General features: G+C 37.9%; 1 long non-coding RNA gene across 2 annotated transcripts in view; it reads left to right on the forward strand.

Moving 5' to 3' along the window:
- LOC117304400 overlaps positions 1-26,670 on the forward strand; it is a 90,248-nt gene extending 63,578 nt beyond the window's left edge. For both annotated transcript variants that reach the window (XR_004520593.1, XR_004520594.1), the window contains exon 11: positions 26,592-26,670. This is a non-coding gene — a long non-coding RNA (uncharacterized LOC117304400). The remainder of the gene's footprint in view (positions 1-26,591) is intronic.
- The last annotated feature ends 673 nt before the right edge of the window (positions 26,671-27,343 follow it).

Below are 27,343 nucleotides of genomic sequence, written 5' to 3' on the forward strand. Positions count from 1 at the left end.
GATGTTATAGCGCAGGTTTTTTTTCCTGCCCTTATTTTGCCTGGGAGTAAAGCGGCAGCTGCAGTGGGGAGTTAATTTGCTGCGCCATGAAAATCGTCTTGCTTACCACACTTTAATCCAACAAAATTACACCTTTTTAACTTTGATTTTTCTTTTTAAATCAATTACATTAAGGCCTACTGATTATTTGGTAAACAAAGATACAACTAAAAAAATTCAATATGAAATTGGTTGTTGCACACTTTAAGGGAAGTGTACCCTAAATTAAACATTATTTGTTGTAAACTCCAAAACATCATAAGCCTGTTGGTTATTTTGACTTCAATGCGGTCAATTAATTAGCCCTCAGATTAAATGTACTTAAAAGCCTCTTACTTTATGTTCAGTCAGTTTTGATCGTTAATAAAATGAAAGTAATAACTAGTTTCACATTTATACCATAAGTCCTTTTAACTGGCAACTGGTAGCAGTTGGCAACTGCTAACTCTGTTATCTCAAGAGAAAAAAATCAGAGTAATTTTCTCAAGCAGTTTATGTTGTTCTTAGAAAACAAGACATACAGATTGATTTCAAAGCATCCACCTGCAGCAAGCATATGTAGCATAGACCTCTAATTAGTAACAGGGCCCAATTTAATAAAGCCTGTAAGACAGAATATTATTGCTTAGCAGAAACAGATTACCAGCCCAATTTACTTTAAGTTTGCATTGTTGTAGCTGGTGCTCGACTCAATTTTTACTTAGCAAAATACATTTTGAGAAAATAGAATTGTCTGTTTTGCAAAGGTCTTACCAACCAAAAGGACCTATCGTATAAATGCAAAAACATTAGTCAATGGCCTGCAGTTTCTACCCTATAGTATCAGAGAGTCTTTCTCGAAGGCTAAACAAATTTTGTCAAGCATTATTTTCTGCTTAACAGCGTTATAAAAATGGGCCCTGCACTACCCTGCTATTCTTAGAGCAAGACATAAACCATGGTTTCAAATCAGCCACCTACACTGTACAGCAAGCGGAGAGGGTTCAACCCCTTCCTAGGGAGCCCATACCTGTCCCCCTCAGTGCCCCAAAGACCAACCCCCCTCGAGGAACTCCTACCTGTCCCCATCAGTACCTCAGAGACCAACCCCCTCCCGAGGAACCCGTACCTGTCCCCCATAGTGCCCCAGAGACATGTCTGGGCACGTGCCTCAAACAGGTGGCTGACCCCACAAGTCGATACTGACAGTCAATGAAAATCAAGTACAAACACGCTGCCATCAAACAAGGACCCCTTTACTTCTAAACAAGGTCAAAAAGCTTGCCACAAGATTCTTGAACTTCCAAGTTTATTGAAACTTTTGTTGAAGCCTGGCCACGTTTCTGCGGGTTCAAGCCCTCCGGGTAGTTATGCCGGTGCCTTTTCAATGAACTTTTTTGAATATTATTGCAGCGTCCAAAGTTCGTTAGCAGCCGCTTTTAAAGAAACTTCCGAGCGAGCCCGACGAGGCCAAGTGAATAATGGGTCGTTTGCCGGGGGTAAAGACCCGAACCTGAGTGCCTAACCACACCGGGTACCCTACGCGATAGTCTTATCACCATTCTTCATCTCACTTCAATTTTATTTTCCCCCTTTTTAAAAAGTTCATATGAAACGTGAATTAATTCTAATTTAGATGTCCAAGCGTTTAAGCCTAACCTAAAGGGTAATTATACCTTTATAATCCCAGTGATATGCCAAGCTTTCTACTAAATTATTCAAGTAGGAAACGTTCTAGTCCGCTTAATTCATTTCGGTAAAAGTGTGTTTATTGGATCTACGTTTTTTTTCTTCATTTTGTAAGAAGTGCCCAAGGGGGCCAGGCCATTCTTGGGCAGAAATCGCACTTCGGGAGTTTGTGTTCTTTCGCCTTGATCTATTTTGTTGCTGATTTCCAAAGGTTCAATTGTATATCTTTTTTTTCTCTCCCCCTTTATTTTTTATATTCCCGCGGTGTTTGAGGTCCGCTTACAATTCCCGATCATAATAAATCTACCACCGGCTTTTTTGTATTATATATCTTCAGGACTTGGGTATTGTGACCGTCACATTAGAGTGTTGTGGCGTGGAAAATTTGGGCGGTTTTGAGCATTACTCGACATGAGCAATTATTATGCCCCGTGGTTGTGACGCGCTATTTGCTAAAAAAAGTACCGATGATTTTGTTCCCTACTTTGCACTGCAATAACATTAGAAATAATCTACACCCAGCTAAGCATTTTTGAACTTGTTTTCAAGCCACGTTCGAGCAGTGTGCAGTGGTTGTGTTTTTGAAAGATTGTGTAAATGTAAATTTGGAAGCCGATGGAAAATGAGAGTCATCTGAAACTTCGTTTAATTGCGAGTTGGTTCCCTACCACAAAGCTATGTATTTTTACGTGATGCCATGTTAGGAATGTTGCATCCAAACTTGAAATGAAAATGTTTGTTTTCTCTCTACCAATTCTCTTCCAAATGCCATCATGCAACAAGTTATCGCCACATTTCACCGTACAACCTCGGTTTGATGAACACTATAGTTTATGTTGAAAAGAAGCAAGTGGGAATACCATGTCCATTAAAGGAACACGTTGCCTTGGATCGGACGAGTTGGTCTATAAAAAGCCTTTGTAACCGTTTTTAATAAAATGCATATGGTTGGAAAGATGTTTTAAAAGTAAAATACAATGATCCACACAAACTTGCCTCGAAAATGCGTGGTTTTCCTTTTACTGTGCGAACTAACACGGTCGGCCATTTATGGGAGTCGAAAATTTGACTCCCATAAATGGCCGACCGTGTTAGTCGACGAGGTATAAGGAAAACCGTGCAATTTCGAGGCATGTTTGTGTGAATCATTGTATTCTACTTGTACAACATCTTTCTACTCATATGCAATTTATAACAAACGGTTACAAACGCTTTTCAAAGACCAACTCGACCGATCCAAGGCAACGTGTTCCTTTAATGTATAACTTTAAGTCCCTTAATTATTTGTATGCAGTTGTCTGATCGGAACAACGGCAAGGTAGCGAGATGTTTGTTGACAATGCTACTATTTTCGTCGTAGTCCATTTCCGCGTGCGCGATCATCAGATGTAATTCTCAAACGGGACCATGTTATTTTCCCGTACAGCCTCGTTTTGGTTGCATTGATTTGAAAATCTGAAATACAATATGGTGCCGTTATGATCATGTCTGTTCTAACACAGCCTCACAGATGGTCTTAGAAACACCTTGGACGTAAACCATAAAGAAGATACCCAAAGGCCGCAGTAAATACAGACCTACAGGCCAATTAAAGGAACACGTTGCCTTGGATCGGTCGAGTTGGTCTTTGAAAAGCATTTGTAACCGTTTTTTTTTTGTAAAATGCATATGATTAGAAATAAATTTTAAAAGTAGAATTTAATGGTCCACACAAGTATCACTCGAAATCGCGTGGTTTTCCTTTTACCTCGTCGACAAACACGGTCGGCTCGGCAATGGCCGACCGTGTTAGTTCGCAAAGTAAAAGGAAAACCACGCAATTCCGAGGCAAATGTGTGTGGATCATTGTACATGTATTCTACTTTTAAAACATCTTTCTAACCATATGCATTTTATCACAAACAGTTACAAACGCTTTTCAAAGAACAGCTCGACCGATCCAAGGCAAAGTGGTAAAGGTTAAACCCAAATTCAGTTTTATACCGACGTCCAGTTAAATAGTAAGCAGGTGTGATCAACTTTGATAATTTCACAATGTTTGTACCTAGCCATCTATCTTTCTCGGCCCCGTCCAAAGTTCAAAATCGACCCAACAGTAGTGCGTTTTATGACCGCTTTAAGAAAATATATGACAGGAATTGGAGAATAAAGACAGAAATAATTAAGAAACCACCAGTTCCATTCCCGAAGTGGAAGGGTTGCACGACCGCTGGCAGATTGGGTGATCATGTTTGCATTATACTTTTAACAGAAATATGCGATTATGCCGCACGCGTGCGACAGAGATGAAATTGCTGATAAGCGAAGCGAGACTGTTCCATTTTGTGGACTGTACCAACTCGAAATTTCGGAGGGGCTTAATAATATTATGTTTAGACCGCTGCAGTGTACACTCCAAACAGTATTGTACTGGGAAATACATTAACAGATAAATGCTTATTAAAGCATGTTTCTGTTGCTATGCATGTTCTTGCAATATAGTACAATCAATAATGAACCGGATGTGTGTTTCCATGGACTTTGATTGGTTGATATTATTGATACATATTCGCATGGTGTCTGAGAGGTTGACAATGCAAGGAGTAATATAGTAACATACTGATTATCTGAACATGATATAATAATGTCCATATTCACTGATAACATTTCTGAGAAGTATCAATGTTTGAAGGAAATGCCTGTTATTTATTTACAGTATTAACAGTTATTGAGCGGTTTGTCTAATACTGACATTATCGCCTCAGGTTTTCTCCTTGGCATTTTTGTACGTTTGGTGAAACATTTGTAATGGAAAATCATTAACTAGGCCTACAGTTAAAGTTTTTACTTCTTCACATTCTTAATACATAAGGTGCATTATCAAAATGCAGCCAACGTTCGCCTTGTTTTCGTATTCACTCACAGGATGTCTTACAATTTAATTTATTCGTGAACAATGTCAAACCAAAACCGTTAATTTTCAAAGCAGTTTAAACATTGTACAATTTGAAATGGTAAAGGTATCGTTGAAACATGCATGGAGGGACAAATTTGAACGCAGTTTGACCAGTTTGGATAATAGTATACCAAAAGGCAAAAATTTCTACATTTATTTGCGAATATTAACAAACCAAACCGTTTGTTTAAACAAAAATTACAATTGCATTCGTTGTCACTGAAAGGGAAAACGCAGTTTGACCACTTGGATAATTACCAAAAGTGACAAATCTGATAATATTTTATTTGAAAAATTATTAAACCAACCGTTATTTAAAGTGTTTGACCATTTAGATCATTACCTGAAGTGCAAATCTGTATTTATTTGCAAATGTTATCAAACCAAACCATTTATTTAAAACAAAATTACCACTACATGCGTGTTTGCTGAAATTGATCATTACCAAAAGTGAAAATCTCTAATTTGCAAATATCAAACCAGCCGTTTATTTCAAACAAAATGACCACTACATGCGTTGCTGCTAACAAGTGCAGTAGAGTACCCACTTTGATATCTAAAACCATGGAGGAAGGGAATTTTCCCTCCATGCTCAAATACAAAGTACTATTTTGCATGCATGTTTCCACCCGTAGTTCACATGTTGACAAGGCTGATCGTTTATTGAACAAGAAGTCATTTCGATTTGTTGGAGCTAGGTTCGCCGTCTCCAGTGCATCACGCCGTATTAACGATGCACAATTCCGAAGTTGTCGGGACCACAACATGCGACACACGAAGCGAAACCAAACGAAAATATTGTGAAGGGGTCCAACTGATCCACTGTCGGATCCTTTATGTCAATAACCACCGGGCCGTAAGATACAAACAAGCCACCGAACAAAGCCTAACTGCAGCTTCGCTAGACCCAAATGAATGACATTTTATATTATAAACGCACACACAATATACACTGAATGAATGCAGACCTGGTTTTTGTTTTGCTTTATATTAAAAAACGGATATTTCGCAATTCTACATTTTGACCTTGAGTGAATTTGAACAAAATTATTCTTAAGAGGTTGGGATATTATTTCTGATCTAGACAATGTCTGGAGGTTACACGACTAAGTGGAAAGAGAGGTCATGAGTTTTTACAGAATTTTGCAATCTGCACAGCTTTTTTTTTTTTTTTTTTGAATCTCAGAAACACCTGAAACAGTTCTACACAATAATATCAGGCAATCTAGTAAGTCAACATTTGTAATTAACCCTCTGTAATGACACACGTCTTGTGCAAATATGTCCAATTTATTGTTCACGGGTTGTACCCGTTTCACAGTTTGGAGACCACTTCAACAGGGTGGTCCCAGCGAGTCCGAAGCCCCTTTCAGTCAGTCATCGCGGGGCACCGTTTTCCAAACCGGAGTAAACATTCATTGTTAGCCGCACGCGACCCACTATTGACCCGCCCAGAGTTCTGTTGTTTCACGCTTTGTGGGAGCCTCCAGTCAGGACTGGGTTTTGTCTTCTTTCAAAAGGCCAATATTGATTGGTTGCTATGGTGATGTTATGAAAACATCCCCGTAACAATCAGCGGAAAGAGATTAGACGCGCGTGGACGTAATCTTTGCGGCAAACACCCCATGCATGGGTTACATCACAAATACTACATCCATACAATCTTACCCCAGCTAACAACCAGCCTCATTTTGTTTGCCTCTTATCTCCCTTAGCCATAATAATCTTAATGATGCCTTCTTTTGTTCTCTTCTTTACAACCCTTTTAACATTTTCCCGAATGTTGTTTCGACCCGCACCTTTGTGGGGTTCCCGTTCGCGTGCCACGGCTTAACAAAAAAGTCCGAACATTATTATTTATACGGTCTGATCCCTACAGACTTATTATTGCCGGGTAGAATCGACCCCGATGCGAACATCTGCCACGCATGGAGACTGGCGCCGTGGGATTCTAGGCGAGCACTGATTGGCTAACGGCACGCGTTCAACTTGGCGGATGCATTGTGGGACTGAAGAGTGACGAGGGTAAATGGAGGTGGCTGGTTCCATAGCTCCGGTAGCAGATACAGTGGAACGGCGATATTAAGCTATGACATTGATTAGTATGGGAAACATATGAAAGTTTGCTTGATAACTTATTGCCACATTCTTGTGATTAACATACATTATGATATAACCAGATTTTTTTGCCCTTCATAATAACAAGAATGTTATGATATTATGGTAACGATGGTAAGGTTTGGGGTAACAACATGAAATGATAATCTCTAATTTAGTTGATGTGGAATAGATCCGTTCGTTTCAACTCTCCTTACTATATCGTGTTTCCACCATGCAAAGTGGTAAATCCCACTTATTATGGCAATGGTTCCTGTTTGAAGATTATGCTTAAGTGGATCGAGGGGAAGCAAGACAGTTCTCAAATCAAAAGAACAAAATCTACCTGGCAAGTATAGATAGGGCCTACACATATGGTGTTACCGCAAACCTATTATATATTGATACCTCACCATGCGATGCCTCAAATCCCAGATATAGCAAACTTGACCAGATTTCTTTTAGCCCTTATCATTAATTACATAAAGGTTTATGATCCTGGTTGACGATAACAATACTTCATAATTGATAATTATGAAGTATACGCACTGCGTTTTGGTTGCTCTTTGGCTGCTGTTTTCACCTTTACCAACCCCCCCCCGCCCCCCACCAAAAAAGATAAAATAAAAAATATGAACACCTTATTGAGCAAGCCATTATCAAAGTGTCCAGCTAGCTTTTGATACATTTATGCAAACTTACGTACCCAGTACGATCAAAATTAACAACGTCATCGAAATTAATATTGTGTTTATAGATCCCGTTACATGATGTGATGTATTTATAATAATGTTGCTACCATTTCCAACCTTTCAGTTATCCTAAATATTTAAATCGTTCAACCATTTTATACTTAAACACCCAGCAGGGTGGATATGTGCGCATTACAAGTCTTATTATTATTATTATTATTAAATAGAGAGGATGACAAAAAAAATGCGAGCTTCTGAAGTGATGAAAATGTAACTAAATCTTGTTTTTACTTCATAAAGTTCTTTTAAAACATTGTTTTGATTTCATCGAGAGAGGGCAGTACACTTCGATACAACTGTATGGAGAGAGGCAATTCAAACGATTTTGCTGTTAGCATCCCAACGTTAAGACAGCATCTCTCACGCAGTTTATTTGTTTTAATGGAGTAAAAATGGAAATCTGGTAATTTTTCTTTGAACAATCATAACAAGGTCTTGTAATTATGGAGTAGAGTTGCAATTTAATTTGGATTTTACTCTACACCGATGTGTGTTAGCAATGTACATCCTGGTTCTTTGTTTTTTTTACACAGAACTCGGGTTAAGTTCTTACTCGTTTAATACTGATTCCCTTCGGAGAAATGATTAACTCTGTTGTAGGTATAAACTTAAATTTCTGATCGATAAAAAAACAACCTGCCTAGAGATTATCTACACCGCAAGTCAATCGTGTATCGATCCTTAATGCCTCAAACCTTTTCGTTTGACCACAGACTCCCACTTCTTGAAAAGTAATACCTGACAATGAAAGTTGATAACGGTTAGAAAGGGGACATTATTGTGCTTGGCACCACATTGGCTACACAGTAAAATTACAATGGTTTACAATTTAAACCATGCTAGTTTTATACCATAAACAACATTGCATAAAGTGCTGAAAAGTTTCTCGGCAAGCATTAAGTAACAAACTTTTACAAAATGTATTTTCTTTGTAAAAAAGGCTTGACATTAGGTGGGTACCAGGTGTATATACGGTGATTTGCTAACTGACAACTATAATTAACATTGTACCGATATCTTGGTGAATATAAAGTTGAGGTAAAGATGTAACTGCCAACACCACTTTTATCTAGAGTTACCTACAGAGAGACTCCCATTCTGTTACAAATGATGTTGCCAACGATTTGCAAAAGGGACACTATTGTGCTTACCAAAGTAGCCCTATATGCAGTTATCAAGTTGCGACTTAATGTTGCTTTCGCTTTACTCCATAGTTACATGTACTTCACATTGTTTTCCAGATGGAAAATAAATGTAGAACTGAATTGTACTGAACCTGTTTGCGTATGTAACGGGTTTCATGAATGGACACACCTCTAAATCACGTGTGTTTTAGCCATGTGAAGCCAACCTCTGACGAGATTTGATGATTGTTGAGTGTTGTTACCCATTCACAGAACATGCAATGTAATCATGTTCAGTTGTGAACTTTGAGTAGTATGTTTTGGTAAAAACCCAACATTATTAGTGATAATGGTATACTCCTTTGCTGTATAGCCGGAGATCGGTACAATCCCCAAACCCACAAGTTGAAAAGGGGGGAACTCTTAGATTGTTTGCTTTTCTTCCAACCGCCTTCCTGCATGATTGCAATTACTGAAGAAAACTAACTCAAGAATAGTGTAGAAAAACACAGCCAGAGGCCCTTGGGTTCTATAATGAAACCCAAAGCTCGGGCGATTTTCCTGCATGATCTGAGCCAAAAGCCCGGCTTTTCCGATGTATTGTTAACTCTTCCCCCCTTTTACGGTGCCTTGTTGTTGGGGGTTTGCGGGGTTTGAGAGCCGGAGGGGATTTGCCAAGCCCTGATTTGAATAAGAATAAACACCATCCATAGACGTTCGCGTGCCGGCCACGTGCCCATTCGAGTAGGCTCGGTTGGAATGTATTGATTTTTTTCGCACCTCCGGGCCAAAATTCAAAATCTTAAGATACAACCTTTGACAGAAAGCTTTTTTTCATTTTTAGGCATGTTCATTCGTCATACTATAGAGAGGCATAGGTGAGATATTTGATTCAACCGTGCGATTGTATTATTAACAATAAGTATAATACCGCAGATTTGTAGGGCTAAAATACTGGGATGAATTGAACCATTAACTAAATCACAACCCTCCAAAAAAAAAAAAAAAAAAAAAAAAAAAAAAAAAAAAACCTATACAAGAGGCTAAATTTTGTAAGGCTGAGGCCTAATGGCTGTCTCCGTTTTCATAAACCACAGCTGATAAAATACTGGTGTCAGAAAGATTTTAAAATATACAAAGTTCGACGACTAAAGACAAAAAATATCTCCCCAATGTTACAGTATTAAAGCTGACTTGGTTAGAAAGAGGTACATCTTCTAATGCTCAGATAATTTAAACTTTCTCAATGAAATAATGTGGTGAATGGTCCGATCGAACCAGTTCGGGTCATCTATATAGTTTCAAATGAGTTCTGATGTAAGAAACATAATTACCCAAAAACGCGAAGAGATTTTCTTTTAATGTCAGGCAATAAATTACAACGGAAACTGACTGTAAATTTGAATGTATTTCCCTCCTTATATCCCCTTAACATATTGGTAATACACAATCTAACAATAAAGCATTTTGGACAATTTGGAAGTACTTGGTCCCCTTTTCCCGTTAATGCTTTTCTTTTAATATCAACATTGATTCTGGTTAACGAGGACTGGAATGTACTTTTTTATCCTCAATGGTGTACCAAATAATGTTTCATGATTATGTCGATCTAACAGTAACAATGAAGCGTTTTTACCGAATCGGAAAGTAGCCATTGACATATATTTTGAATTACTCTTCAGATGCTCAGGTCAAATAAATAAAAGCAAATTATTTTGCTGTAAACCTTGCTTCAGCGATGACGTGAATGGTACAATTTTAGCTTACAAAAACACAATTTCCGGATGTAAAACCTTTTACGGAGACCTGGATTCTATGAAACCACTTTCCCGTTCTATTATTTTTGTTTCATTGTTCGTAATGCACAATTTATGCTGACCTTGCACCGGAATCTCTCTATGCATTATCGGCAGTGCAGTCTGAGATCCAACTGATCGCAATTAGTACATCACGAATAAGCTTGAATGCATTTTCCTGCGAATGAAATGGTCGCTTAAACCCACACTGAACGATTGAATGATTCCTTGTAGAAGGTGATTATGGTTTAGTAACATCTGAAAGCTCCACTCATTACATCACAGGGTAATCAAGTAAAAAACACTAAAATGTACTAAAATGTACTTAAAGTATAGCTCATCAATTAATCATATGTGTACATTACGAAATTGCGTCTGATGGGCTCAAATCAGTAAACCTTCAATGAACATCAGTGGCCAATTTTGTAGAACTGCTTAACCAGAGGATTAAGGCCTATGCTTAGCAATTTCCTGCTTAGCAAATAAACAGGATACCAGTTACTTGTTGTACACGTGAAGTTGTATTTGAGCAGGATTTTTTTTCCTGCTAAGCATAGTTTTGGTGTGGTTGGTTCTTTTAACTGACCTCGTTAAACTAAAAGTGGATAGCATCAACAAGCAAAATAAAAACACGAGTAATAAACAGAGTTTGTTTATACAAGCAATGATCCAACTGTTTGTAAATGGATGGGTGATGAAGACGCATGCTGTTGTGCAATAAACAACCCACCAGATGCTTAGTGATGAATAAATTTACAACTTTCCTTTATATTTATTATCGTACACTAATGTTGTAAATATTCAGTTTAAATACTGCCATTTGGATTAACTAAACACCCGGGAACATGATTGACTAGTTACAGCTGTTATATGAAAAACAAAGATGCGACGTAAGAAAACAGAAAAAATAAGAGGACTAATCTGCATTTGAAAATAATTTATCCCTGATTTCAGTGCAGTTGTTTTCCTGGCAATATAATCAGCCGGATGTAACATGTACCGTAAATGGTTGAAAAGTCTGTTTCCTCCATGGTTTAATTAAAGTTATCATTCTCACTGCCTTTCTTGTCAAAATGGCAGTGTGCTGAAATTAATTACATACTGGGCCTTATGATCAGCTACTTCTGTAGTGGTCATTTAGGTAAATATTTGTGGTGATATCATACCTGAAAAAATTGAGAAGATTTTTTTAAATTATAGTTTGAAATGAACCGGTATTGTGAACAGCGGCTTTTCACGGCTACGGCTGCATCGCTGCGTTACGTCGAAGATAGGACGCCCTGAGCAATACCCTTAGAAACAGTTCATAAAGCCGTAACCACAACCGTCAATTCGAATATGGCTTTAATTCGGTTGTAGTTCGACCCCATGCAAGATATTTAAAAAAGGAATTATGCAGAGAGTCTGAGGAAGATGCTTTTGATAAACGTGCTAGGGATGAGTTGCATGTACTTTTATTTTGGTAAACATTTTGGACATAGTTATTCCGATTAGGAAAAGAGCATGGTCATTTTGTACCGAGTAAACTATCCGGGGTGGATTTCACAAAGAGTTAGGACTAGTCCTAACTTAGGACTAGTCCTAGGAGATATACAAATTGCACTGATACAGTCCTAAGTTAGGACGAGTAACTGGTCCTAACTCTAGATAAGACTAGTCCTAACTCTTTGTGAAATCCACCCCTGTACTGCTTATGATATAGATCTTTGCACAAGACACAAAATCGCGATGCTAAAGCAAAAACTATAAATTTCTAACATTTGAAGTTAAGGCATATTGTGAATGCAGTCTCTCTGGCGAAGGAAGCTAAGCATGGAATGGCACTTGTGAAAGTACAAAGCAAATAACATTTATGAAGTCCTAATTCCTTTACCTTTGTAATTAAGGTTTACCTTTGACATTTTTATGCAGGTACCCATAAAAAGTTTCCTGATAATAGTAACAGTGCACAGGGCAACTGCTGCGCTACAGGCTAACCAATTACTACAATAGTAAGCCCCCCCCCTTTCCAAATAAGTTTCTTGTGTCAGACAGCTGTATGTCACGTGACGGCTAGCCCCCATTGTTAGGGCACCAGGGGAGCACCTGTTGCCGATTCTGTGCCGATCTTTGTTTACCTTTATGCATGAGGTTTTACCGATTGAACTTTTCCTCAAAGGACTTTGGAAAGTATTGATTGTGTGGCCAGTGTATTCAAGGTAAGCTGTCCTGCACGCTCTAGTGGATACGCGTGGCAGGAGCACGGTTATTTTATGTTTTTTTGACAATATCTGACCGGTCACACTTCATTGGGCAGCCGGGTTTACCGGCTTTAAACGGAACTAATAAGGGATTGTAAGCTTTTTCTTTTCACAACAACAATCATACAATCAAGATATTTTGATTGATATATATGTGTTTTTTAATTTGAAGCAGACCGTATAAGACTATACAATTTTTTGATTCCCCTATACAATGTTTATGCATGGACGAAGCATCCATGAGTTTCTATATTTTTAACATTGCTGTATTAATACGAAACGGAAACGATCAAGGATTTTATCAATAAAATATATAGTAAGGTTAGCGGTAACCCCATGTAATGACAATCTTTAATTGGGTTGGATTGGTTCTGAAAAGAACCGTTGGTTTCAACTCGACGTTTCGATCAATATCATTTTTTTATTTTGTCGTGTTATACCAGCAAACCGTAACCAAAACACATTTGAAGCCGCGTTTTACAATTGGCAGTTTTAAAGAAAAAAAATGGTTTAAGAAAGACCGCGAACTTCAATGCAAATACATGACAGTTGAAGCTGATTTGTGAGCAGTTAGTATTGGGGAAATAGCTCTGTTTGGAGTTACTTGATTTCGGAAAAAGAAAGATAAATATTTAAAAACTGTATTCGCCTGTCTTGTGATACCCAACCCTTCCCATATCGTTCAACCGCCGTTGGTGCATGATGCGACGGAGTGCGTTTTGAAGCCAGCCTTGCATCCTCTGGCGTAGAGCTACAGTATCCATCAAAATCCTTCATTTATGGTCAACTTTCCTAGTCATATTAGCAGTGGTGGATATAAAAAGGTGGTGACAGCGAGATCTTGTTCGGTCACAATGTGTCAAGTTCAATCAAAGGTTAACCCAACCAATGGTTTAGAATGTGGCCATTTTACTCTTCATTATAATCGCTAATGAGAATCTCTCCAATTAAGCAGTTTTGAGACTCGCGTGCCTCATTATGCACTTCAGTGGCGCCAGGGTGCCACTTGTTGACCCCTCCTTTTAGAATAATTCACCCAATTCCCCCTTACAACCTAATCTCTATGTTATAACCCTACCACTGAGACCAAACTCATGTCATTGCGCGTGATGACAAAGGTGTTGATTACAGACGGATTAAAACTAACGCCAATAGAACACTCTTAAACAATTTGGTTCATCATTAATTAGGATAATGCATGACGTGGTCTTCGAGAGCAACAAATGACAGCAAAATCAAGCTTATGTGTTCTCGTATAGGATATCTGAGATTTTTTAACTTGACACCTTTGCACCCAAGTTTGCACCCAAGTTTGCACCCAGACATTGAGCCAAGGTCAAAATGTAGGCCTATTTAACCATAGTTTGTGGAACCACAATAAAAAAATTCAATTTTTGAAACATTGGTATTGGTTCACATGTGGTCATTGAAAAAACTGACGGAACATGGAACTCGAAAGCTTATTGGTTCAACTTCTGTTTGAGAGGGTCAACAATTATAAAAATTATAAAAATCTATCATTTCGCTATCTCAGAGCATGTTGTATGAAGACTTGATGTACACTTGCCTTTTGTGGGGATGAAAATAACAATTTTTAATGGAAGGTGAACAAGTCAAAACACTTTCCCCGACTCGTCACCTGTCGCTGTATCTGCAAACAAGCGTGCGTCCCAAACTTCCGTCTTTATGAAACATTGATTAGGGTCAATACCGGGTCTTTCATTAGTTGTTCCAGTTTGATAAACACCGCACCGTAACCTTTAAGATTACCTAGAACGTGTACTGGATTTAGCTGTTTAAACATGTGCGAATTCTGACGTGGGTAACCTTTAAGCACAATAGGGTTTAACAGTGAAAAGGATGGCCTATAAAATAAGAAGCCCTACGGCGTATTTTTAAATAACATTTTTTAAAGGCAATGCCTGAAAATAACACAATGATCCATCATTAATTTGTGTTGGATCACATGTTTGCTATTCAGTTTTTACACAGAAAGTGGACTTATAAAAATGATTCTAGCTTTTCCCTTGTAGCATCGCTTATTTGATGTTTATTGTATTATTAATTTATTATTTTATTTCAAGATCCTTACACAGGATTATCATCACAACGGCTGTTTTAAATGTGTCTTAAAATGAGAATAAGGAAATATAACCTACAAACATACGCATAGTCAGAGTAAACATATTTTACACATTTTTTAAAAGAAAAACAACAAGATGATTAAAATAAACTTAACAATTGATTTTTATTATTCATATTTTTATTCCATGTATTTGTATGGATAGAGTTATTATGTGAGGCTATGAAGTGGAACATTTCTATGCAAAAGCCAACCTAAAAGTGAAGAGGATAGACTTGGGTTCAAGTCACTTAGCTGTATGGGTTCTGTTTTTACATTATGTATTGAACACATTGTAACTTTACAGTTTTCTGATTGAGAAGCAGTGTATCCAATTTCATTACAATACTTAATAAGACGTACTCAACCTGATTATTGTCATTGCTCATAACAGAAATAGTGTCACGCACGAGATGCATTTGAAAGGTTTTGATGGTTTTGTTATAATTAGCTTTTGCAAACTGATTACCAACCAAAATGACCTATGGTAAAAATGCAAGACAATAGTTAATGGCCTGACGTTTCGACATTAGCAGAATCTTTCTCGCAATATTATATTAATGTGGTCTTTAAAAAATATTAAGTAAATTCTTAACCTCTAGTCCAGAACTCCTCTAACTCTAAACATACAGTTTGCTTTAAAGCCATTGGATACTTTCGGAACATAATTTTTTTTAAGTTCACAGATTTACAAATAACTGCCAGGGTTTACAGAAGGTAATAGTGAAAGACTTCTCTTGAAATATTATTCCATGAAGTGCTTTACTTTTTGAGAAAACATTAAAACAATATCAATTCTCGATATCGAGAATTACGGATTTATTTTAAACACATGTCATGACACAGCGAAACGTGCGGAAACAAGGGTGGGTTTTCCCGTTATTTTCTTCCGACTCCGATGATCAATTGAGCCAAAAGTTTCACAGGTTTGTTATTTTATATATAAGTTGTGATACACGAAGTGTGGGTCTTGGACAATACTGTTAACCGAAAGTGTCCAATGGCTTTAATAGATTCGATTTTTCGGTCAGGCTCAGTATAGTTTGGGATCGATCATGACTGTGAGCGTCCTCTTTTTCATTTCCTGTGTACAAAAAGTAGCGTTAATCCTCAAGCCTGCCGTCCTAGGCAGAGCATCTTAAGTTGAGTCTTCAAACATAGAGTTTTCTTCTGGGGTGAAAGATGTGCCGTAGTATGACTCTTGACTTGACTTGACCGTATGTCAAGCCTGCTTTTTAGTCATCTATGTACGCTAATAAATGTTGATGATTTGTAGATAAGGTTCGTCATACGGTTCCCCCCCAAAAAAAAATTAACAATATCTTATTTTGGCAAAACTGAAAACCAAAATTTAAAAAAACAAACATTGTAATTTGTTCTTGCGTAGGTCTATGTTCAATTTTGTTGGGAATACATTTGGGGATTTGAAATAAACTTCGTCTAATCATAAGATTTTGTCCTGAAAGTCACCCATTGAATTAACAAGGAATCAGGAATCTGAAAAACAAATTTGTTTTAAAATAATTCAGCTGTGTTAAAAATGTATCAGTTGATTAGCATGATGAACGTATTAATACTGTGAAATCTGATCGCATAATTTAATACCAATCGTTGGAAACAATTAGTTTCCCCAACCGGCGATCGTTCTACGATTTGATTTCTTTTGAGTTTTATCGCCAGTTTCGCGTTCTTTTCATATTCAGATGTTTAATGTATTAAATGAAAACCATTCTTCGCTCTGACCTCGACGTCACACAACAAACTATTGACTGCAACACGGCTGAACGTGAACATGACCCGGCACTCACCTCTTACTCCCCCGGGCGAGAAGGCCCATAGATCGGCAGGCCCTTGACCAGTATACGCCTCAAAATAATCACGGTTGGTCTGCCTAACAGTGTAGTTTCTTCGAATGCTCGACCTTCGAGACTGTCACATGTTATTTTGTCATAATCACTTGCACTATTACGGGTTTGTAAAATAATAACTGCCACTGTGCTTTGAATAATGTATCAGTGTCGAGTCGTCTTGCAAAGGAGCAAGGTTACGGAACCATTGTTAATGCGAAAAACATGTAAAATAACATATAGTAGGTTCAACTGCAGGTGAGCAGCTGTCACTAAAGACGCAGATCGGAATTAATTTAGACTTGGGGTAGAATTTCACTTGCTTAAAGACAACGTATGATTTGGTATTATCGGGCCAAATACTGCTAAGTTTCAAGCTGAAAAATTCCTGATTATAAAGTTATATACAAGTTATAATCCTGTAGAGAAATATTATGTCAGTAACAGGTTTAAAAGTTCTGAAACACTTTTAAAAGTCGAGAATCCGGCATTGGAGACGCAAAATGTCGCTGTTTTTTAACGATTAATTCAGTCATAATTCACACGTGCTCACAAAATCCCTGTCAGACAAAACTGACCGATTTTTATGTTTTCACCAGGACCAACAATTTGGTGAAGTTTAATCTTAGTTTAGGATAAACTTAAGTTTACTCCTCGCGAAACGTGTGGTTTACCACACCTTTAAAACTGCTGTTTCTTGAATATAGATTAAAAACAATTATGGCATAGTTAGACGCCAGTAAAATAACAGTGGTAAGCTTTACAAGTTACAACAGGCGGTTTATTATCAAGTAAAGTTCCGCACAACATTTCCATGTTTAATTAATCAGCTATCTCAATGGCTGCCAAACAATTTCACTTCGATGAAAAACCCATCAGTGAAAGATTAAGATTTCAAATTAATTTCCAAGGGAAACGAATCCCAGATCACATACAGTTTTAAGACTGTGTTTAATTCGTTGTCAATGTGTTGTCTCAACCACAGTCAGGACACAGTATCGTCCAGTTCAACGTGTATGGAATGCAATAGTCAGGTTTTTACGACAGAAGTGTTTATTATTAGTGGGCTTTCCTCAGGTGTTGTCTATGATCCCATTTCTTTAATCTGTCCAGTTTGAAACATTGTGAGGTGCACCCCACAATGTAAAAGTACCCCACAAGTGCAGTTCATACCTGCAAAAATCACCCCACAATGTATATCTTGTAAGCACTGATGTTTGGAAGTCAGGGTTGAGCTGTTGCCAAACACGGTGTATGTCTTTTTAAACTGCAATATAGCTCGCTCGTGACATACTATGTTTTACTTATCACTATATGGAACATTTCAAGTTCCATAGTTTTCCTTCCGGCTCGAATTGTCATACAGAAAAGCTTTTGGGAATATCTAAAAGAAAGTAACAAACAACTCTTAAAACAATTTTCGATGACATTCAATAAAAAACAGACTTTTGAAATATCTGTCCCTTTGCAACCATTTCTACACCGACCTTAGTGTGTCGTTATGTTGTCCATGACTCTAAAGATCGTGTATTTCCAGCATATTATTGTCAAGATTGGATGATAAACATTGACAATGACACAGACCTTCATATCTGTGTTTGTCAGCGTTTCCGTGAGAAAATACTGTGTCAATATGAATCCAAGTTTCGGTTTTTATAGCAGAGGAATTCTACACTATGAGATCTAAAACATCGAATCAATGCAATAATAACAAACGAAGACAAACAATATGTTAAAACCAAGCAACGTTCAAAAGATTGACGGACACACATAAATGTCCTGCACTATATGTAATTATACTGTAAAGTCTTCTGAAAGTGATGACGGATGGTGGGGTAATTTTTTTCTGATAGTGGCATACGAGAAGCTATTACGATATTTTTGTGATGGTATCCCAAACATTTGAACCTTTTAGGCGGGCACACTGTACCGGGGTGTGGGAGCATATGCAGTGTGTGAACAGTAGAAACTTAGGGGTGTGGGAACATGGTGTGGCACATTATGCAACAGGGGTGTGGGAGCATATATGGGTGTTGAACATTGTGCAACAGAGGTGTTTGAACACAGTGGTGAGGTAACATTATGCAAAAGGGGGTGGGAACATATGGGTGTGTGACCCTGTCAACTACTGTAATGTATGAAAACATAAAGCTTTTGTTTTGCAACACTGTCTACGACATGCTCTCCAAATCATGATAAGGCACACACAGTTATGAAACAATGAGGTTCGAGGGCTATGTTTCCTATCGATAATGTAATCCTGCTGACTTTCTTGTTTAATTGTACTGGATTTCACATCTGAGAGTAACCCCCATATCGAGTTTCGCTGAGAACACATGCGACATTGATTGGAATCGAACCCAGTATCTTCCGAGTTCAGGACCAGGTTTCCCAATAACTTTACAACTGACCTTGTTTATTTATTTGATTGCTTGATTAATTTCCAATTGGATTGACAACATGTGTTTGAATCAATGGTTATTTTGCGAATGTATCGATAGTTTTTGCACACTATTATAACCGACAGGTGTTGTGATGGCGCTATATACTTAAATACCATGACTACTACCAATCTAAACTTGAAAAGAGGAACTTTTCCGGGTATTTTGTTGTCCCAATTTCTGTCAATGAACTTTAACATTATTGTTCCTCAATAAACACACATTGAGAGACCTTCCGAAAACTAACAGGGCGTATTGTGGCCACGTGGGTGCAATTATATCTCTTTCCATACAGCGCCCGGGGACCCCCAAGTCCAAGATAATGTCAAGTAAGATTAATCTGATAGGGTTTTAATAAACCTTTGTTTGTAATGTGATAAACTTATTTTTTTAGGGTGATGTGGCACGCGAAAAGAAAACAACTTTAGAAAGGTTTCGGCGTCGGGCGCAATAGGGGAACCACCAGAATTATACCTATTTTTCAATCTGGGACTGTCCCAAGTTTCTGTCGGTTTGACCTCTTGTAAAAATACACTTCTGCAGTAGTTACGTCCAAGAACCTTGAATGGCTGTACCGAATGTACCGACCGTTATCATGGTGCCACCATCTTGGTCATGTTCCCTATATCCAGTAACAGTAGTTGATGCTAATATCATTGTACAAAAGGCACCAGACTATTTACCCTTGCAGCCTCGGTTTGATTACATAGAGTTGCAAGGGAGAAAACAAAGTACCCCATGTTTTGCAAGGACAATGAATGTAGTTTTGCTAACTCTGCAGATTTCTTATCTCAACATAAAGGCCTATAAAAAATATAAAGGCTTTGTGGCAAACTCACATTCCAGTTTCAATCATTACAATGTAGGCCTATTTTTCTAAGCTTTCCCGTCATCCCATTTCCCACACTCATTAGCAATAATAATTACTTGTAGAGGCTCTTACAACTATCAAAGTTTGATAAATCCTTCACTGTTCACCCTTCATGGTTCACACATATTCTGCAGATTTATGCCATGTCTATCTACCAAGCATTATCCTTGCCAGGACTAGTTACCCAGTGACGAGTTCTATTTTTGGGTGCGTCATTAAAATTCTCCGTGGCCAATCAGCGCACTGAGCTCCATGGGTTGCCGGGGACAGAATGGCCCGGCGCGTGGCGGTTTATCTCGCCACACGTGCCACGCGTACGACGGTCTTTTAAAAACTGCAACTGGGATACGTAACCATTGAACTGTTTGTCTCCCTTTACCAAATAATAGCAGGATTAGAGAAGCCCAAGTCGTACTTTCCAAAGAGTGCCCAACTAATACCGTACCGCTCAAACAATCCTGCGAAGCCCCTTACCTCTTGTTCAAAGGGAACAATGTTTAATAAGGCTTGTTTTCTCACCACACAAACCCTAAAACGAAATCGTCTCGTTCCTCTGATTATGACCGGGGCAGCTGGCGGGGTGCGGAGTTGACGGCACCACCATAAATCCCTTCCCCAAATTTAGACAAGATTTCCGGTCTTTCATCAAGCTTTGCTTTTGCTAACAACAGACCCTTTACTCTTTACGAGTGTATTGATAATAAAAATCGAGAAAACAAGAACGCTGAAAGTTGAAGACAATAACACAATTTGGTAAGACCTGTTAGTAGACATAGAATAAGAGTGGGTGGTGGTCGAGGGGGGGGGGGGGGTCATGATGATATGAGTTCCGGAACTTATCATCGATTTTCTATAAATGATCGAATTGCCAAGTGGCCTTGGGGGTTCATGCCCCCCATGATTCGAAACCCAGCAGAAAATCCAAATCGATCTGACCAACAATGTTGCATTTAAAAAAGAAAACGAAAGCCACATTGTCATTATTGTAAATATCTAAGCTATTTTATTTGTCTGTTTTATTTTGAAGATTCTAAGGACGTCAATGATTTGGCGAAGGTGGTTTGATGGGGGTGGGTTCCAAAAGGTGAGGGGGCGTTTGGGGATAAGAACAGGTGCTAACATGCTAGGGATTAATATTACCAATTGGCCGATTGCATCCTGTTTCAACCTTATCAATAATATTGATCTGCTCTGTAGACGTCCTATATACCACTGATAACAAAGTAGAATGGTTTAAAAGAGAATGATTAAAAGCCGCATAATCGACTCCTATTTATAGCTGAACTTTATAGTCCAGCACAAGCGCCAGGTTCTAAAACTATCTCCACGGAAAATAAATAGAAACAGCGTGCTTACTATTGTGTACAAACAATAACTGGAGTGGAGAATAATAGAAATGCACATTTTGGTGAATTAATTTCTGTTAATTGGGCGATAACATTTTGCTTGGGGTTCTTTTTTGGTTTCTGTGTGCAAATTACACATGCACAGATGTTCACTGCACACTTTTGTAGTGGCCTCCACACACGAAAACTTATCAAGGTAAACATGCTGTTCAAGTTACCGTACGACACCCCTCTGGATCACCACAGCTCCCTGTGCACCAGGTAGCTGACCAAAGTATACCCTTTCACCACGCACCACCTGTGACTAGTATTCATGCTAACTTTTGCTAAGCAGAAAATTGTTGAGCATTATTTGTTGTTCTATGGCATTTGCAGCTCTATGACATTGTGATCTGAATACATAGAAGTAAGCTACTTCAGGTAAGCAAGACTATGTATAATATGTCTTGTATGAAAATAACTCCACCAGCGTGTTGTTGTCAAGGCTAGGCGACCCCATAGGTTCCCAAGGAGATATTCACATCTAATGTTATTGTGAAAAACAAGTTCTCACAATTAAATGAAAATTATTTTGATGACAACATAAAACTTTATTTGAAAAATCGTGACGGTGGAATTCTCCCCAAATAACAAACAAAAATGTGCATAATTGGTTCCCGAGTTGAAAGCACTTCATTTTATTCCACTACAAAAATAAATTGAAGGATTTAGCCGCTGTAATCCAGTCTATATGAACACAGTGTGAGCCTCAACTCTCAAAGCCTTGCCAATATTTCATGATTAGTCTTGTTTTAAAATTATACGAGCCGTGCCAGATGTGATATGGTACCCGTAATTGTCATAACCTTCACCCTAAGGGTTGCCCGTGGAGGAGTACCCGTAGATGTGACACCTGCCCACACGAGTGGCCAATGGGTATCATGACCTGTTTTACTGTTGGTGAAAATGAAGTGGTTGGTTTCCATGTCAACAGAGAAACACGAAGCTTTAAAAAAGAACCAAGCCTAGATATCCAATGACCTTATTCTCACCAATTTATGGAAACAAGAATCGTCGGATTGCATCCCATTTTGGTAATTTTGTAAAGCACGACTATATTTGAAACATTCAATACAGTGGTTTTAAATTTCACTGATTTTTTTGTTGATAATTGACATTACTTTGGGTTTATTGTCGTCTCGGGTGCTTTTTATCGCAGAAGAAATAACTTTTTACTCAAAAGCATTAAGAATCAAGCATAATGCCGCTGACGTTGGTAACAAGTTCAAAAGGACTTGACCACAAAACATCATCACTGATTGCAACTTCATTCTGAGGTTGTCTTTAATGTAATTTATCATGCAGTAGGCTTAATCACGTATTATGACTTAACTGTATTTACAGTTATGTAACAGAGCAGTGTAATTATGTTAGTCTGAGAGCAGTGGGGCCTACGCATAATCAGTAATGTTTGCAATGTGAAAATAACATTGATAGCGTCACTTTTGTCTGACATTAGGGTATATCTCAATATTATCCATTCGAATACGTGTACACAAGTAACACGTCGACAGAAAAATAAATCCATATTATATCAAAATGCATCACAGAGAGGATGAAAGTGCGGCAGTTAACAAAAACAGCAACAACTTAAGGTGTCCAATTGGTGGTTTTATGCAACCGTTTTAATTTGAAAATGAAGCACGTGTTCATGTCCATTTCCACTGTTCACTTTTTTCTGGAATGAATCTTCTTAATTTCTATATACAAAGATGAGTTCAGGTAAAGTTCGAACTCTTTTTGGTCTGAAATAATTACTGCGGGTCTACTTTGCAAGAATAGAGTGGCAAGCATGCATTAACAACCAAACGTTGACGTCTAGGCCTGGCCATGCTGATGGCCAGTGGATGTCAAAATTCTATGTTTTTACCACAGACAATAAATTACTGAATTGAATTGTAGTGAATTGAATTATGAAACAAATGTTGTGAAGAGAGCAACGAATCTAAAATTCTATATGATTTTATAATTATTTTCTTTTAAAGGGTAACCAGATATATATGAACAATTATTCTTTATCCCCGATGCAAAAATAACAATCTACTGAATCTTAAATTGCTTTAAGAAACCCCACTTGTTCAATACACAATAAATTATGATTTCTCGTCCCGGAGAGCTCTGCATTTTATTCTCATGATGATGCACAGCAGTTTCTTGCTGTCAACGAGATTCAACTGAAATCTTTGAGTTTTGAGGATTGAGGCTTTGCATGGTGATATGACCGTATCTTTCTGCATGATGGTAACAAGAGTCACTGAAAAATAGTTGGCTTGTAGTCCTGTAGATACCTGTGTATAGAAGATGATGAAGAATGTACGCCACGTAAAAAAACACTTTTATTGAGTTGCGGGGCCTAAAAATTAGCCATATTTTGTTCGCACTTTTGTCCTCTTAGATGCGTGCACTTGCAATAAGTGTAAATCACTTTTATGGAGGTGCGGGCTCCAAAAAAGAGCCATTTGCTCGCACTTTTTTTGTTCTCTATATTTGTCACCAACATATGCCTACTTTAAGAGTTATCAGTTTATCTTGGTGTGGAAAACCTACTGTCTAATATCTTGACGCATGCATTTAGCAACGAAAGCTATAAAGTGTAAATCAGTACAGGATTTATACAAACTTACTTATAGTGAGTTTTACTTGCAATGACTTAGTTTTGATTTCGAGGGGGGAAAATGGTTCCATTCATATGCAAATTAATAGTGAAACCAATAATAAAAGGTTGCAGACTGTGTCCCAATTTTAATACCAGTGCAATTGTGAAGGTAGGGTCACTTGACCTTAAAATAAACTAAATGGGTAAGTGTTACCTACTCGCGCCCAAACCCTGTCCCAAGCCAGGCGCACGTTCCATACCGGCACAGCTTTCAAGGTAAGGGGCTTGCTTGCTATTGTCACCTCTGCCAGATTTATGCTATCCACTGTCTATACACAGTATTGTTCAACAGACCCATCTTCATTTTTGAAGCAATTATTTACCCCCAAAAACAAGGTTAAATCCATAAATGTTTGATTGGCACACGTTGTTCTGACAAGACTGTTATTTTTGTTGGCATTCGTGCACACGCAAACAGGTGTATGGGGGTCACCATTGGCTCTCCTGAGTGTTAAAACATAACAATATGCGTGTGTCATCACCATTGTGAGATGAAACATTTTCATTTCAATTTCACAATGGTTTTATTTCTTTTCATTTTGTTTATATATAAACCTGGACAAGATTTAGATTGAATTCATTCAAGGTTGAATTTAAGTTGTTGGAGTGTTTTGTATGCAAAGTAACTCTTGTTTTGGTAACATTTGAATCGAATCACATGGAACCGAACAGGTGTCCATATTGATTGACATTATTATTTAAAAAACTTTTTTTTTCTCTTGAAACAAATAACAAAATATCAAACTGGAGATCGCAGATTAAATTCACTTAAGGTAATACCGAGTTCGGTGCCCAATTTCAAAGAGATGCTTAAGTAGGAAATGTTGCTTAACATGTTTTTGCTTAGTAGAAACGAGCAAGATACCAGTCACACTTTACCAGTCACACTTTGTACATGTTATTTTCTCCATAAAGTGGTTTTTTTTTAGGGCACATTTTCATTAGAACAAGGAAGGCACTACACTTCAGTGATTTCAGTCTGAAAACTTACACTTTTGATAGAAGTGTTCTGAGAATTGTTTACATTGACAATAAAAGTTCAGGAAGTTGTCCCGAAACGCCCAGTTTCTTCAGTTCTACTGAGAAGGCATTTGCCAAATAAAAATGGGTAATAACGTCACAAAATTCTAATCATGAATATATACCACATTATTGTTGTAAGCGAGTGTGTTTAGAACAAAGATGGAAATGAGTTTGCTGGTTGAAAAAGGAATGGTATCATTGAATCAGAGTAATAAATGATTGTCTCCAGTTATAGGAAACTATCATGTAGGTTTCCTGGACCGAGCGAACAGTTCGTCAGTTGAATACTGTTTATTAAATTGAAATATACATACCCGAAACTGGCTCTTCCTACATACCCGAAACTGGGTCTTCCTAAAATTACAATATTAGTGTAGTACGGTACGTGCTACCTGCCTGTTTCATACACATTATCTGTAAAATCAATCAGTTGTGTATTTTGACCTCTTACGCCCAGGGGGAATAACATATAATGATCATGATGAAATCGTCTTGTCTAATATTTATGAAGGCCTACAGGTTATTCGAAAGAAACGTTTGATGATTTTTAAAGCTACGCCTGAGATTTAGTAGTATCCAAAAGGGGCGATTTGCAGTGAGCCCTGATTTTATGAGAATACTTTATTCCAGAATAGGTATAAATAAATGTTTCAGGGTATGATGAGCTGTGGTCACCCATCCGGTTTTCGACAAAAAACACAAGTATGGTGCTTCTCCAGAAGACGATCAGAGCATACTGATCGAAACGTCGAGTTAATCCAACGGTTCTTTTCAGAACCACCCCAACTCATTTAGAGATTGTTATTACATGGTGTTACCGCAAACTTTTCTAAATCTTACTTCCACCATGCAAAGTTTCAAATCCTACTTATGGTGCTGATGTTGAATTGCGAGCGTGGATCGTGCATCCACAGCGACAGTGTTCTATTTATTGGGTCAGTTATGTGAATGTTGGGTTTTGATCGCGTGTGGTTTATCAAGATTAACAATACAGAGTTGTCCTGTGTTATTTGAGCTTTTCCTGCCAGTGTTTTCATTACTTAGTTTTGATTCTAACATCTCTTTATAGTTAATATTATAATATTTTGTAATATTTATACTCTACTCTTGTGGAGTCTTGTCACCACAAGGCTGAAAGAGCTTATATTTACTGAACCCTTGGAATAAGTTAGCAGTGATATGCTAAAATCTGAAATGCCACGTAATGTGAATCATTGTGATATTCTGGCCGTGAACAAATGCTACCTTGAGTGTCTCTTTCTTATTTCTTGAAGTTAATGGAAATATTCCCTAAGATCCTCTCCTTCATAAATGTATTTATATCCACCGTTAAAGTCTTTTTGAAGGATATCCATAAAACTTACAGATTTGACCGGAAACGTTTTACAAGTCTAGTTTTTAATCCTATTTGGATGAAAATGAATCCATTTTGAATGAAAATGAACGTATGTTTTTCCAAACGTTTAACTATTACTTGATTGGTATTTACAGGTTGGTTTGGGGTTCCTTGCATGTTCAGAAAGTAACTTGTTCAGTAAGCAAACGGTATTTATATTTAAATTTGTTTAAAAACTATTAATTGATTGATTTTACAGGTTGATTTGGGGATCCTTGCATGTTGAGAAAGTAAAGAACTTGATCGGTTAGCAAACGTCAGACGGACATAAATTCAAGGAATGGGTAAGTGGGCTTTTATTAAATTCAAACTCACAGTTATGTCCATACTTTATAATACCAATAAACAAAGCTCTTTTACAATGCAGAGAATATGAAACTTTGCTTTTGAAACTTTGAAGGTAAACCGGGTGAGGGTGTATGGTGTACCAATGGAACAGCCGCTCAATGGTTTCTCCTGGCACTGTGACCCCGCCATTAAACCCAAAATGTCAACCCACATGCCAATCACGCACCCCATTCAGGCCCGCCACGTGCCGCCTGGACCAAGCCACGCCTACGTACGCGACCGGTTCAGCTGTTAATAATTCATGAGGTACTCGCGAAGAGGGCTATTGTACCAAACCGTGGCACGCGACCTTAGCTAGGAAGAAGGAAACTGAGGGGGAAAAAACACCGAAAATGAAATGGTGCATGTGCTGCTTTTTAAAGAAAGTTTTTCACTTTCTGTACTCGTTTTTTTCTTCAGGAATAAGTTTTCCTGGTTGAGTTTAATAGAGTAACTGCTGTGATAGAAGATAACAGGTTTAAAAATAAAACAAATAACGTATTTTTAATTAGGACTGGAATAAACTATGTAATAGTAAACATGCGGGTAAAACCATGTAATCGTTCTCTTCTGAGGGATTGTTGGCTCTGAATAGAGCCGGTTTGGTCGGTCTCGACGTTTCGA

Source organism: Asterias rubens, chromosome 21 (genome assembly GCF_902459465.1).
Source record: "Asterias rubens chromosome 21, eAstRub1.3, whole genome shotgun sequence".
Lineage (NCBI taxonomy): Eukaryota > Metazoa > Echinodermata > Asteroidea > Forcipulatida > Asteriidae > Asterias > Asterias rubens.